This window comes from Equus caballus, chromosome 9, assembly GCF_041296265.1.
Source record: "Equus caballus isolate H_3958 breed thoroughbred chromosome 9, TB-T2T, whole genome shotgun sequence".
Taxonomy (NCBI): Eukaryota; Metazoa; Chordata; class Mammalia; order Perissodactyla; family Equidae; genus Equus; species Equus caballus.
In genome coordinates, this window is record NC_091692.1 from 13,628,094 (window position 1) to 13,641,702 (window position 13,609).

Consider the following 13,609-nt stretch of genomic DNA (forward strand, 5'->3'; position numbering starts at 1 on the left):
ACTTTCCTCCTTGGAGCTCAGGCTGGGCATTACAGCTTGTTCCCTTAAGAGTCCTTTTCAGGGGCCGGCCCGGTGGCGCAGCGGTTAAGTTCGCACGTTCCGCTTCTCGGCGGCCCGGGGTTCGCTGGTTCGGATCCCGGGTGCGGACATGGCACTGCTTGGCAGCCATGCTGTGGTAGGCGTCCCACGTATAAACTAGAGGAAGATGGGCACGGATGTTAGCTCAGAGCCAGGCTTCCTCAGCAAAAAGAGGAGGACTGGCAGTAGTTAGCTGAGGGCTAATCTTCCTCCAAAAAAAAAAAAAACAAAAGAGTCCTTTTCAGTTAAAACACACACACACACAGAGCCTCTGTCTTAATAATAGGAATCATCAAATACCATTAAGGTCTTTGGAGACATAGATGGCAGATGGGGTAGAGAGTTAGAGGTAGGTGTCTGTGTCCCAGGTCCATTAGCATAATAAAAATACTTTTTACTGTTTTCTGGGCTATCCCAGGTCTGCCGAGTTGTTGTAGCCATAAGAGTAAGCTATAGGGTTTCTGCAGCTATGGTGTTCTGATAGCTTCAAGTGCTATTCCCTTTCTCCTAAAAGGATTGACCCCCAAGTTGATGAGAGTTGGTTGGCCTCTGATGAGATACTGTTAATGGCTAAAGAAATTATTATTTTATCTTACTTAGGTTTTCATTTTTATTGGAGCCAGTGCTCTAGTATAAAGAAGGGAGTTTGAGAACCCTATAGGTGATTGGCCCCCTAGAGTGGAAAATTTCCTATATAAGGAGAACGTAAGCCCTGGAGGCATGGTTTGGAGAGAAGGAAAGTTCTATGATTCTTGGCTAGTGATGCCAGGGCTGGGATCACTTCTTGCCAAAGCCAGATTCCCAAAGAAGGCTCAGCAACCTTCTGAAATTCACTAAACCACCTCTGCCTAAGGCCCTTCAGTGACTCCCTCTTGCCCACAGAACGTGGCCCAAACTCCACAAGAGGGCATGCAGAGCTCTTCACAATGTTTGCCTTTCCATCTCATCTCCAACTACTCTCCACACAGACTCCAAGCCTCCAGTCCGATGGAACTCCCTGCAGATCATTTCCCTCCACTCCACTCCCTTTCCCTTCTCCCAGGAGAGTCCTTCCCACCATCAAGGCTGAGCTCAAATTTCATGTAAGCTACTGGGCTACTGTGTTTCCATATTTTCCTTTGTACATATCTCTACCAAAGCATTTACCATATTGCTATATTGGTTTGCTTACCTGTCTGTCTTCCCAGGTGAATTGAGAGATTGGATAGAAATTATGGTTAATTCACCTTTCTATCAGAACCCAGTACACGGGAAGTACTTAATCAGCATGTGACGGATGCTGAATTAGGCTCTTAAATTGCTTCAGGACACTAACAATATTCAACACACATATTTACCTTATCTGGTTTTCAGTGAATCTTTAACCTATGAAAATCTTACTATTTTATCTATTTCTGTCACTTCATTTTCAGAAGAATGAGGAGGCCAAGACAATACAATGGGTCTTTTCAACAAATGATGCTGGGACAACTGGACATACACATGCAAAACAATGAAGTTGGGTCCCTTCCTTATACCATACACAAAAATTAACTCCAAATGGATCATGGACCTAAATGTAAGAGCTCAAACTATAAAATTTTTAGAAGAAAATAGGCATAAACCTTTGTGACCTTGGATTAGGCAACAATTTCTTAGATATGAGACCAAAAAGCACAAGTAAAAAAAGAAAAAACATAGATATACTGAACTACATCAAAATTAAAAGCTTTTGTGCTGCAAATAATAACAGCACAAAAAAATTATATCAAGAGACTAAAAAGACATCACACAGAATGGGATGAAATATTTCTAAATCATATATCTGATAAGGGACTTGTACCTAGAATATATAAAGAACTCATATAATTCAATAATAAAAAGTTAAATAACCCAATTAAAAATTGGGCAAAGGATTTGAATAGACATTTCTCCAAAGAAGATATGTAAATGGGCAACAAACACACGAAATTATACTCAACATCATTAACCATTAGGGAAATTCAAATCAAAACCACATGAGATACCACTTCACACCCACTAGGAAGCCTACAATAAAAAAAAATTAATAATAACAAGTGTTGGTAAGAATGTGAAGAAACTGAAACCCTCATTCACTGCTGGTAGAAATGTAAGATGGTGCAGTTAATTTGGAAAACAGCTTGGCAGTTCCTCAAATTGTTAAACACAGAGTTACCACATGACCCAGCAATTCCACTCTTAGAGTAATGAAAACACACGTCCACATAAAAACTTGCAAATGACTGCTCATCACAGCATTATTTACAATAGCCCAAAAGTGGAAATGATCCAAATACCCATCAAAGGACAAATGGATAAATATAATGTGGTATAGCCATACAAGGGAACTTTATTTGATAATAAAAAGAATGAAGTACTGACACATGCTACAACATGGACGAACCTTGAAAACATTATGCTACGTGAAAGGAACTAGGTATAAAAGACTACATATTGTATGATTCCTTTTACATGAAATAGAGACAGAAAGTAGACCAACGGTTGCCTAGGGCTGGCGAGGGAGAGAGGAAGGATTTACTCCTTAATGAGCATGGGATTTTTTTGGGGGGTGACGAACTGAGGTTGTGGTGATGGGTGCACAACTCTGTAACTATACTAAAGGCATTAAATTGTATACTTTAAATAGGTGAATTTTGTAGCATGAGAATTATATTATAATAAAGATGATTAAAAGACCCAAAAGAAGTGAACTAGCAAGTATCAGTGTGAAGATAACCTGGTGGAAATACCATGTCTCAGATCAGGAAGGACCAATTCTGTTTCCTTTATTTGCTTATTGTAGGTGTTCTTAGCACCCCAAAGTGGATCTGACACTCTAGGTGAGTATATACATATATTTTTTTTGGTGAGGAAGATTGGCTCTGAGTTAACATGTGTGCCAATCTTCCTCTATTTTGTATGTGGGATGCTAGTGCAGCATGGCTTTATGAGTGGTGTATAGGTCCATGCCCAGCATCTCAACTGCGAACCATGGGTTGCCAAAGTGGAGTGAGCGAACTTAACCACTACGCCACGAGGTGGGCCCCTAGGTGAGCATTTTTGAACTATCTATGGATCATGTTCTGAACTGGCTGAAAAATCTGATGAATGTTATGAGCCTTCTCTCCAGAAAAGACATAGGTGGATGTGTTAATACATTCACGCACCAACACACACAATTTTAGGGGTTCTCTGAAACCCGAAACCCATTTAATAACATGCTCTTCAAAAAAGTGTTCCTTGGTGAAATTGTTTGGGAAATGTCACATGGAAGAGTTGTGATGCAAAATAGCATATTATGGGCCCTGAGATATCTTGGTGTAAAGCACCCTAGAATTTAAAAAATATTTTTAACCCAGTATTTCCTAGGGTATTTAAAAAAATAATACTTATAAACATCCGGTGGATCACAAAGTCTCTTGAGGAACACAGTTTAAGAAATGACAAGTTGGGCAGAATTTATCCACAGACTATCCTTCTAGGGCAGTGGTTCTTAACTTTGGCTGTACATTAGAATCTCTGGGAAGCCTTCAAACACTTCAATGTTCAGGCTGTACTCAAATCAATTAAATCACTATCTCCATAGTTGGACACCAGGAATCTGGTGTTTTTTAAAGCTCTCTGAGAGATTCCAATATGGAAGCAAGACTGAGAATCACTGTTGTAGGACAGTTTGTCAGTATCTCCTAGAAAGCTTGTTCATCACACCGGGCCTCTGAGTCAGAGGTCTGGGATGGGTCTCACTCATTGATCATAAGCATCCTAAGCGATTCTGTTATATTGTGGTCCTTAGATCACTTCAAGAAGCAGCTTTAACAATGAAAGAGGAAAACATCTGGCTCAATTAACTTATCATGATAACCAGAAACTTGAACATGGTTCTCACACTGTGGGTTCCAGACCAGCAGCATCAACACCATCTTGGAACCTGTCAGAATTTAAAATTCTGGGACCCCACCCCAGACCTAGAGAATTAGAAACTCTGGGGTTGGGGCCCAGTAATCCGTGTTAACAAGCCCTCCCAGGTGATTTCAATGCACTCTCAAGTTTGAGACCCACTAAGATAAAGTGTAGCATTAATCACACGTGTTTTAAATAAACTAATTAGTATTGTTGATTATATAATAATCAGCTTGTCTGTGCTTATCTCAACTCTGCAGATAGAGGTCCTAGATTGTCTTGAAAGGGACTATTTTCCATTAAACTGATTCTGACCCTCAAAATTGCTAACAATGTGCACAATTGGAACTCTGATATTTTTGTGGGAGAAGGAGGTTAAAGCTGAACAAGATGCCTCCCAGGGACAAAGATTTGGATAAGACTATCCTCACACTGATTTGGGGGGAAATATCCTCTTCAACTACACGTGAGCATAAAGCAGATGGACTGAATTCAGCAGAAAACCTGCCATTATATCTGGTTTAATAAAGTCAGCCAGGGAGGACCGTGGTGGGGAAACTAATGGCGTATTTATCAGCACAACACACAAATGGAAATCAGATAATTCCGTTTGAAGGCTTCACAAGTTCAGGTACTTTTCCCAGCAATTATCTACTCAATGGAACAAAACTGTCAACAAACCACCCTGGGCGAGAGTTCATCCTGAGGGCAGGGGCTGGCTCCCCTGTCAGGGACAATAACGAGTGGTCTGGGGCATCCTTTCCTACAATGCGGCTTAGGCAACTGGGATCTAGAAACAATGTTTGCTGATGACTGGACACACACTTCCTCTCAATTATACAGAGTTATGTGAGTCTCTTCCTATTTTACAGATTCTTGGGCTATTCCCCAATTGGGAGCCATTAACTTTATACACTTTAAAATGTTTGTTGAATTGTATTAAAGTGTAAAATCTCCTCCCCTTTAGGATATTTGTTACAGTTAGTTCAGACTCTGTGCTGACGGGGGCATCCCTGTCATTCCTTGTCCGAGAATTTATGCTAGTGAATTTTATAGATCTATTTCCCCCTGAATAGACACTAACTCTGGTCTACCCTTCTGTCCTGTAGGAAAGCACCAAAAACAAATTAGCCTGTTAGTGCTCATTTTCTCCTCGATAAATTTGAGAACACATTTTCCTAATGTATGGTGCATAAAAAGCAAACAGGAATTGGGTAGTATTATTCTGTGATTACTACTGCATATTTTCTCAACTAAGAGAGAACACAGCTATATGGAATGTAGGACTATATACAATGGCCAAAAAGATGGCCTTACCCTCAATCTAGAGGTGCACTGTCTACATCATTAACAGCCCAAGAGAAAATTCAGGAACCAGGACAGAAGCTCTACTTAGAATCGGAGGTCAAGTGGACAGAATCACCTCATTCCCATTGCTGTCTTTCCTGAACACCACACTGCTTGGTTGAACGATGAGCCCTGTACAGTTTCTCTCCTTCCTCCAACTCTTCCTACCCCTATGGTCCTCCCTCTTGGCCATTCCTATCCTGCTGTTAGGAATACAATTCCCCTACATCTTCAACCTCTTCCTGAAATGTTGTCTCCACCTTCCTTGCCTTTAGAGAAGACGGACTTTTCCCCCTGAAGGCACTTCTTCCCTTGCCAAATCTTGAGTGAAGGTGGCACATTCTCCCTCATCATCCTGGATCAGATGCCAGTTCTCCATCACCCAGCAGTGACATTTATTCTATCCATTCCTTCCTCCTGTCTCATCCCTGTGCTCTGCCAACTTTCAGGGCTGCATCTCTTTCATGAAGGACTTTGGCATTGAGCTCAGTCTTCTTTCCATCTCAACCCCTTGAAATCATCTTGCAGGGTCTCATTGTTTCTTACTCACTGGCCCCGGTCTCTGCGGCACTTCTCTCTGTGGGACTGTGGTACACCTGCCATGTAGAACTACTTGGAATTCCTAAACAAGACAAGGTTTCTCCTTTGTCCGTGTCTTTCTACACATTGTTTCCCGTGCCTGAAAAGCTGCTCCTCCTCACAAAGCCCTGCTTCTTCTTCGGGGGTCACTCAAATGTCACCTCCTCTGGGAAGCCTTCTGTTTCTGCTTTCCAACAGTGTGTCTACCATAGTACTTATTGATTAAGCCTACAATACATGTTTCTTGGTATTTAATCATTTAACATAAACTTATCGAGCATCTAAATTGTGCCAGGCAGTCTAGAACTTCAATGATTGGACCATAAACTTGCGTAAGTGTTTATAGGATTCCATTTTTATTGTTGGCAACTACTGGCATTATCTGCAGTCACCAATTTCCCATGTCCATGCTAAACTATTGCTGAGAAACAGAAGTTTGGTTTTTAAATAATCACAACCAAATGGTGCCTCTTCTGTTGGGTTTCATGTCAAGCACATGACTCTCCATTTCCTTAACTCTCTGCCCCCCCATATGGCCGGCTCTGACATATGAATTCAGTTACGGACCTAGCGTATCCAGAATCTGCCCAGTGCTCACTTTGGCGGCACAAATACTAAAATTGGATACAGAGGAGATTAGCAAGCTCTTGAGCAAGGATGACATGCAAATTTGTGAAGTGTTTCTTTTTTTTTTTTAAAGATTGGCCCTGAGCTAACATCCGTTGCCAATCTTTTTTTTCCTTCTTCTTCTGCCCAAAGCCCCTCAATAAGTAGTTGTATATTATACTTGTATGTCCTTGGGGTTCTGCTATGTGGGACGCCACCTCAGCATGGCTTGATGAGCAGTGCCATGTCCGTGCCCAGGATCCGAACCTGCAAAACCCTGGGCTGCCCAAGTGGAGCGTGTGAACTTAACCACTCGGCCATGGGGCGGCCTCAAGTGTTTCATATTTTTAAGAGAGTAGATCTTAAAAGTTCTTATCACAGGAAAAAAACTCTGTACCTATGGATGGTGACGGATGTTAACTAGACTTATTATGGTGATCATTGAGCAAAATACACAAATATCGAATCATTACATTGTACACCTGAAACTAATATAATGTATGTCAATTATACCTCAATAAAAAAGTTCTATATCACTAATAATCGAATAAGTAAAAATTAAAAGTGAAAAAAAAGGATCTGGCCACTGTCCATCTAAGGCATGGGATTTTTGAGAGGCACGTTGGTCAATGGGCTGCTAGAGATGGCAATAAATCAGCGACTCTGATACTTCAGTGTTGTATCCAAATCAGAATTGCCTTGGGACAGGGTGAGTGTTGAAAATGCAGAATCATGGGCTCCCAGGAGGTCCTATTTCTCATGTCTCCATTGGCCCAGGAATCTGCATGTTAATACAGTGGTGGGTACCGCTGGGCTATCTTCTGAGATGCTCTAGATTCTTCAGGTTCTACTCCTGCGCTAACACACATCATCAGTGAGAAAATCCCTAGAGAAAAATCTTTTTTGAGTTACTACCTGATATCAGACCCTCAGCTTTAGGGCAGGACTGATCCAAGAACAGCTGGTCTAAAAGCATTCTTTTTTTCTGACTTTGCAAAGCCCTGATTGAAGCTATCATTTGCTGCTACCAAACCACCTTTATGCAGGGACTCCAAACATTACTCCATACTGAACATAGTTCCAAGAAAGGATTTTCTGCATATAAATTTATAAGCTTGCTTTCCCTTCAAATAAAAAATTCACCCACTGTATGTATGTATATATTTACACACACACAAAACATATATTTATTAATATTACTATTTGCTTTTTGCTTTGTTTTATTTTTTCCTTAGCTACCAGGAAAGAAAGTCAACTCTTCAGTGCTCAAATGGAGAAACACAAATATCAAATTATCCACGCTTAGGCCTCCTGGAGCAGGTAAGCACAATCAGAATAGTAACAATAGTTGACATCTATTAAGCACTTTCTATAGGCTTGGTCCCTGATATATTTTTATTTCATTTAATCCTCTAAAAACCCTATGAATATGTATGAACATGAATAATGTATATCCTTATTTTACCTACGAGGAAGCTGAGGGAAACAGTCCTTACAAGGTGGAGCAAGGCTGCAGTGGAGTGCAGACACTGATACCCAGGGGAGAATGGAGATGCTAAATGGAAAAGGGGACTCTGACAAGATGGATTCCAAGTGGAATTCCACTAAAAACTATTTTCTTCTCAATTTTGGCTTTGAGTAATACTAAGACAATTTGTCCAAACATGTCAGCAGATGACTTTCAGCTTGCTGACATGATTGTACTGGAACAGATACAGTCACGTCATTCATGCCTAGAAAATTTGAAAGCAACGGATAAAGCTTGTATGGCCTCAAAACCACAGGACCCCTCTCCCAACCACGTTCTGTGTCAGAAACTCTCACGCACTGTGAAGCAGACGGTAACGTGAAATGGGTTCCTGATGCAACTCTGGTGATATGGTTGCATAGGTGTGTTTAGGGCGTGGGCACGGCATTAACCAGAACGACTCACTCCAGTACACTCCATAAGGAACCTACAGAAATATAAATATCTATAAGCCCAGGAAGCAAAGCCAGTTCAAACAATTTTTTTGCTTTAGATGTTTAATTTAAATTTAACTGCTGGTGATCTTACAGACTCTAGTAGGCTGCTGATTAAGATGGAGAAATTATTTGTGCTTTATAAAGGGGATGTATTTTTGCAAGGAGATCTCTCCTGAGGCTTGTATGGGCTGTCAGCGGTAGAGATATTAGAATATGATTTCCTTCTTTTGCAACAGCATTTTATTCTAAAATCAATGTCACAACTTTCATAGCTAATGGATTTTGTTGGTATGCATTCATCTGCTGCGGAGAAAATCACTGCTCAAATCAGGCTGTTCCAAATAGGATTGACTAAAGCAAGCAAGATGCTATTCTTGTCAAAGCCACCTCATATTCCAATTGACATATTGTATTCTAGTGCTGACAGCTGAAGGCTAGAGTTTTGATTAATCCATTTTCCTCTCATTATAAACACACTCTCTCTTCCCCGAAGGTTCCAGCAATCACTCCAGCAAGAGGTGGACCTTGATAGAACAATGCTTATCCTTTGGTGGCCACTCTACGTACAAGAGAAAAAGCCGGTTTTGTTTTCCAAATCTCCTTGGGCATTGTTGAAAGGGGATCATTTGTGAATGCATGTGTTTCAACAAGCTCAAGGCTGTGTTTTGTTTTTCTCTTCCACGGAAGCACGCAGTGAGGGAGACGAAGCAGGTGTGCAGTTAATTCAAAGCATGATGGACACCTGCTGAGAAGTCATTGTCCACTGTGAGGCAGCAACGAACACAAGGGCTGTAGGATTGGGTGCAGGGTAGGGAGCTGGCAGCATTCCTTCCCCACCCCCTCCACACCAGACTATGGAAGTCAGAAATTGTGGATTGATCCCGCTCCTCATAATCCCCATGCTGAACTACCAAGGCCACTTGGAAGCTTATTCTCTGGGTTGCTATTGTTGATAGTCATGACCATTTTTGAGACTGAGGCTTTGCAATAGTTGAAAGCATCCCAAGTTACCCAGTGGCCAACTGGATATTCAGTCACCAAATACAGTCAGGAGGAAGGAAAGAGTAGGTGACGGTGCCCACTAAGAACTGGCTTCCTGTTGTATAACACGAGACTACAGTTAACAGCACCGTATTGTGTATTTGAAAGTTGCTAAGAGAGTAGATATTAAAAGTTCTCATCACAAGGGAAAAATAATTTGTAACTATGTGAGGTGATAGATGATAACCAAACTTATTGTGGTAATTATTTTGCAGTACATACATATATCAAATCATTATGTTGTACACCTTAAACATATACAATGTTATATGTCAATTATATCTGAGTAAAACTGGAGAAAAAGGAATTCTTTTCCAGTTTATGAAAAAAAGAAAAGAAAAGAATTGGCTTCATGCAACAGGGAGGTGATGAGTTCTATATTTGTCTCCCAAATCTGATGAAGAAATGTGATCAAACACACGGTCTGACAGTACAAAGAATTTTGGAAATTACTGATCTCCCCAAGTCCAGGACTTAGGTACGATCACAATGTGGACTCCACTTGCGGCCAACACTGCACAGCTTAAAATAAAGTATTGCCAATACCACGTGAATCTGGGGAGGTAAATATGAGACGGTGCTCAGTATACACAGTTTACATGAGGCCTGTGAGCTCCACATCTGCAGTAAACTGTGAGTTACTGACCTTACTTATCCTAATATAATAGTTTTCAAACTTCAGCATGCATCAGAATCAGCTGGAGAGCTGGGTAAAACACAGGCCCCTGGGTTTCTGCTTTCTGATTATGAGTTTCTGATTCAGTAGGTGTGGGAGGGGGCTCGAGTTGCCAAGTGATGCTGCTGCTGCCAGACCAGGGACCAAATTTGAGAACCACATCCTGAGATCTCAGGCAAAGGAATGCCTTACTTGTCCTATTTGGAAAATGAGGATTCGGTACTGGCCTACATCCCCTAGGTTGTTTGAATGTTCACTCATGAATGGGGAAGAGAGAAATATTTATTCACAATCTCTTGTGTGCTAGATGCTTTCACACATTATGTTATTTAATCTTCACAACAACCTGACAGGCAGGTATTATTATCCTCACTTCCTAGTTAGGAGAATGGAGGCTGAGAGAGGTCAGTTCACTTGCATAAGTCCATGAAGGTAGGAAGTGCTCAGACTGAGATTCAACCTGGGTTGGTCCGGCTCCAACACTGTAGACTTTCTATGACGTCCAAGCCTCTCTCTACACCAACTGGCCTCCATCTTTGTAAACGGGATCTTATAAAGCCCCCAGAGAAGGGAAAAACAAGACTAAGTTAAGGCAGACATCTGAGTTGACTATGTGGACCACTGATTCCTTTGTTTTAGGCAGAGGCTGTCCAAATTCCACATGCTCCAACTAGCCACGCTGAATTTCTGTTTCTGCCTATGATATTGGTTACTTTATCTCAATTCTGATGGCTTTGCTCCTGGACCTTGACTCTGATCTGGTCTCACTCAGGTGTCCAGTCATCACCCCTGGCCTCTGAACAACCAGCTTACGCTGAAAAGGCTCCTGGTGAATCCCCCCATGAATACAACTGCCGCCTACCCATGAGGAAGCCAATCAGAACTGGGGCAAAATCTCATGCCCATCACATGTCTACCTCCTATCTTGACCAACTCTTCCAAAGACAGGAATGGTGATTTATCACTTTTAATAAATGGTTTGGATCACAGCATTCCAGCTAAGCCATGTTGTGGTTTGGTTAATACATTCCACACACAGACAGAAATATATGTGCTGTTCAAAGCCTTGCACACTGTGGTTGCATAATTTTAGGTGACTGTGGTAGGAGAAAGAAGGCAGCAGAGTTGGAGCAGAGAACCCAATTTAAATTCTCACGACCATCTATTAATATTTGAGTGTCTACAGGAGGCATGCTCCCTTGCAGGATTCTTCCCAGACTATCCAGGTTTTCCCCATAAATTCTCATTAGGATATTTTATGCCTTAATTTCTAATAAAAATATAGGAAAGTGGCATTCTTTATTCCTCAGGGTGAGTTTCACTTCTATATTTTATAATGCAATATAATGTCATAAAGTAGAATAAATGAGCCAGGAATAAAAATTTTTCTATTAAAACTGAAAAGATTTATATCCTTCCCTCTATCCCACCAACTCTTTTATTTACCAGAATAAAAAAGGCTCTCTTTAGAACAAGAGAGAAAGCAAAATTCTCCTCTCCTTTCACTTTTATCCTTCCCTATGCAGCCTCCCGGCTCCAACATAACACTTTCATTAGTTCAGACTAAATTCATTAAACAAAGGAGAGAGAGCCCTAAAAGTTCTTCTTGTAAAATATTGGCACGATTTTATCCTTACTCTCCAGCTGCCCTTTAATTATCTGGCAGAGCTAGGGCATCTAATAAGCTAATCCAGATAAATAGCACTCGGCATATTTTAAGTAAATGTCAAACCAGGTTAGTTTGTGGAGTTCTGCTTTTCCTCCATTAATGGAATGCCCATGGGAAATAACCAATGTTCTTTCTTCAAAAACTATGGAACTGTGGGCCCTGAGTTTTCAGTGACTGCCAATTCAATCACTATTTAAATATTATGTACTCAGTGCAAAAGCACCTCTCGAACCTCAGCTGCCCCTCTGTCTACCAGATAACCTACAACAATGAGAAGAGAGAGTAAAACATTCTCCTTTCCAGAGGGAAATGGAAACTGAAAGGCCTGTGGAAGGAACGTGGAGCAAGATGATCTTCTTGAATATAAGACCCAGGAGATTTTACTCTTAGAAAGTAGAAAAATACCATCTAAAAACAAGCTTGGGTTAATTTTCATAATTGTGAGTCATTCATTAGCTAGATAATTGTATAGCTACATTTATAATCATCTCTGTTTATAAACATTTCTTTTGCACCCATTTGGCTCATTCTTTCCCCAGCCTCCTCGACTGTCTGGGCCCTGGACTTCTGCTGCATTCGCCCACCAAGATCACCTCACAATGCTGTGTGTTTGCTCCTACAGCTGGGCTGCCAAGCACAGAGGGAGACAACTCAACCATGAGGGGTGATGCTGCTACAAATTTCGAGTCTCCCATTTCAACTGAACCACTCTTTTATTTGTCCCGCATCAGCTTCCTTTTCTCTTCTCTTCAGTGGCCATTCCAAAGCTTTACCATTCTCCAGTCTCCTTACCAAACTCCTGCTCCCTTTTGCTCAACGGACATCATGAGCCTCCTTTGTTCAGGGCAGAGAGAAAGAGCAGCTCTGTGGTGGGCAGTCTCACAACTTTATGACTGACCCAGGTGATGGCTAAGAGAGCCTCAGCTCCCAGGACTCATCTGACTGCATCTTTGATTTTCCTTCCATGCCATGCACATCCCACAGGGCACCTGACCTTGGCTAGTATAGTGGTCTCAGCGCCACTTGCAACGTTTGTACTTGAAGACCACTCTTGACTTCCTTGACTTCGGAACTCAACACTTCTTGGGGTTCTCTCCTTGGGTCCTTTGCTCCTGAAAGTCTCATTTTTCATCTGCTGTCAGTGCCCACACTTCAGCATCAGCCTCCATGGCACCAAGGAAAGGTTCAAATGAAAATGTTTTTATAACACACCCTTCCTCTGAGAAATGTCCCTTGTTTCTCTAGGCTCACAAAGAAATAAACAAAACAAAGGTATCCTTCCAGCTCAAAGCTCCACCATCTCTAGATACCAATCCTCTCTGCCATTCAGGACTCTTGAGGTATCAATTATACATCTCTCTCTTGGAGTTTCAATCTCTTCCTTGGTACTGATTCTTTTCCTGGAGCTTATAAACACATGCACTCGCACATACACACACATAAGCACCCGTGTGTGTGCACACATATAATTCCTCCCCTGAATTCTGAATTCTCCTTCAGTTGCCACTGAGTATCTCTCTTTCCATTCACAGCCAATTTTTCAGAAGAGTCATCTATAGTTTCTGTCTCTATTCCCTGATTTCCCTCTTCAACCTCACTGTGGGCCGGCTCCTGCCACCACCACTCTGCTAAAAAGGTCTCGCTAAGTCACCACTGACCTCCGTATTGCCAAATTCAATGAATGCAATACTTGATGTAGCATCATCATCGGACCTACTGATTTGTTCTCTTCCTGAAACTGTCCACTC

The 13,609-nt window shown here is 41.5% G+C and overlaps 1 protein-coding gene and 1 non-coding gene across 3 annotated transcripts in view; one reads left to right on the forward strand and one right to left on the reverse strand.

The window, feature by feature from the left end:
* Positions 1-13,609, reverse strand: part of KCNB2 (potassium voltage-gated channel subfamily B member 2) — a 366,536-nt gene that overhangs the window by 147,657 nt on the left and 205,270 nt on the right. The gene's annotated exons all lie outside the window — the stretch shown is intronic.
* Positions 6,495-6,596, forward strand: LOC111775111 (U6 spliceosomal RNA). Its single transcript, XR_002810613.2, has one exon. It is a non-coding gene; the product is annotated as a U6 spliceosomal RNA (small nuclear RNA).